Consider the following 2,500-nt stretch of genomic DNA (forward strand, 5'->3'; position numbering starts at 1 on the left):
CCACAGAAGGACAAAAGCCCCACTTGGGTGCCGAAGCGAACTCTCCCAGCACAGCGCACGCGCCAACACATCCGCACAGCTGCGATACAAACCACCAGCGAGAACCGCTGGGGCGACCGAGCAGCAGACGGCGTCGCGGCGCCGAGCGCCGGGCGGCAGCGCATCCTCAACGCACACAGTCCTCAATCGGACCAGCACACTGAAGATGTCCACCGCGCTTCGCACCGGGCCCGCGAGGACCTACTTTGGCCGCACGGCGCCGCGCGCAGGGTGCGCCGGCGCGCAGCTGCGACGCCTGCCGCGTCCGTCGGCCGGCGCGCCTGCCACTGGCCGCCCCCACCAGCCGGCTGTAGCGCGTGCGCCCACGCACCGCGCGGCCAGCACGCCGGGAGGCGCCCCCTCACCGGCCGGGGACGGTCCCACCCAGCCACCGCCGCGTATCGCTTCACACCCAGATGCCGTTCAGTTTCGTCGGCATGGTGGGTATCGCTGGAACAACCGGTTAGTACCTCAACCTATCGTCGCCATCACCGATTCACCCCTAGCGAGAACAACCGCACCACAACAGGTTACCATTTGTTCATTTGCGTAACTTCACCAGAAAACGCAGGCGTCCATCGCCATTTGCAACTTCCACGATTATTGCATGCCTGTGTCAGGTGTCACGCCACACTACGTCTGCCCACATACACGCAACAAAATGTGCACGCCTAGACAATACGTGGAAGGTGGCCCCCGTACGTATGCGATGTCCATTGCTCGAACGACTGTCAACCGGCCTCTGTAGCATGTCGCAGATATGGAACGCGGTGCACCATGCCATCACGGTGTGTGAGGAGAGACGACTAGGTCCGAATACATCAACAGACAGCTCATGCTGATCGCCATCCACGGCGTCCGTTCCTCCCACACGTCTCTATGGCGTACCACACTGCAATCCAGCTCTCATAGGGAGACGACACGTAGCTGCGTGCACAATATTTGCACTGTATGGTCCGCCGTTTTTGGGCGCAGTCGTTGTACGGTCACACATGTGCCACGATGTATCATTCAGTACATAAGGACGAATGTGCAGTACAGATTGTGGTTTACGCGTACGACATTAGCGGACAGTTGACACAGGCCGCACCACAACGTAGCCTGAGTACGTCGCATGCGGAGGGCATTGAACATGCAAAGTTCTCACCAACCAGCTTGCGAAGGCAGGGGGCAAGGTGGGGACGTGGGGAGGGGCGGCATGTACGTCCTGCTGCCATCCACATTACAGTGTACAGCAGGAGCATGTGGAAAGTGAGCAAGACTTGCAAGGTGTTTAACATGAAGCGATACACAGGGGAGCGGGGAGTGCGAGTAGCGAACTATATTGCGAGGGTTGCGGGTGGGCAACACTACACTAATTGAACGAGTCGTATAACAATTACAGAGCAGGTTTAGGCGACAACGTGGGTTACGTTAGGCGACAACGTGGGTTAGGTTAAGGCACGACGTGGGTTAGGTTAAGGCACGACGTGGGTTAGGTTAAGGCACGACGTGGGTTAGGTTAAGGCACGACGTGGGTTAGGTTAAGGCACGACGTGGGTTAGGTTAAGGCACGACGTGGGTTAGGTTAAGGCACGACGTGGGTTAGGTTAAGGCACGACGTGGGTTAGGTTAAGGCACGACATGGGTTAGGTTAAGGCACGACATGGGTTAGGTTAAGGCACGACATGGGTTAGGTTAAGGCACAACATGGGTTAGGTTAAGGCACAACATGGGTTAGGTTAAGGCACAACATAGGTTAGGTTAAGGCACAACATAGGTTAGGTTAAGGCACAACATAGGTTAGGTTAAGGCACAACATGGGTTAGGTTAAGGCACAACATGGGTTAGGTTAAGGCACAACATGGGTTAGGTTAAGGCACAACATGGGTTAGGTTAAGGCACAACATGGGTTAGGTTAAGGCACAACATGGGTTAGGTTAAGGCACAACATGGGTTAGGTTAAGGCACAACATGGGTTAGGTTAAGGCACAACATGGGTTAGGTTAAGGCACAACATGGGTTAGGTTAAGGCACAACATGGGTTAGGTTAAGGCACAACATGGGTTAGGTTAAGGCACAACATGGGTTAGGTTAAGGCACAACATGGGTTAGGTTAAGGCACAACATAGGTTAGGTTAAGGCACAACATAGGTTAGGTTAAGGCACAACATAGGTTAGGTTAAGGCACAACATAGGTTAGGTTAAGGCACAACATAGGTTAGGTTAAGGCACAACATAGGTTAGGTTAAGGCACAACATAGGTTAGGTTAAGGTACAACATAGGTTAGGTTAAGGTACAACATAGGTTAGGTTAAGGTACAACATAGGTTAGGTTAGGTTAGGTTACACGTTGTTGTAAGGAAAGGTGTAGGGGGGGGGCGGGGGCGGCAGGTTCGTTGATAGTGATTATAGTAAGTGAATGCTTGTGACATGATCAGATTTGTCACGTCAGGATGCACCTTTGGCTTATTAGAGGCGG

The sequence above is a fragment of the Schistocerca piceifrons genome, unplaced genomic scaffold, assembly GCF_021461385.2.
Source record: "Schistocerca piceifrons isolate TAMUIC-IGC-003096 unplaced genomic scaffold, iqSchPice1.1 HiC_scaffold_951, whole genome shotgun sequence".
Classification (NCBI taxonomy): domain Eukaryota; kingdom Metazoa; phylum Arthropoda; class Insecta; order Orthoptera; family Acrididae; genus Schistocerca; species Schistocerca piceifrons.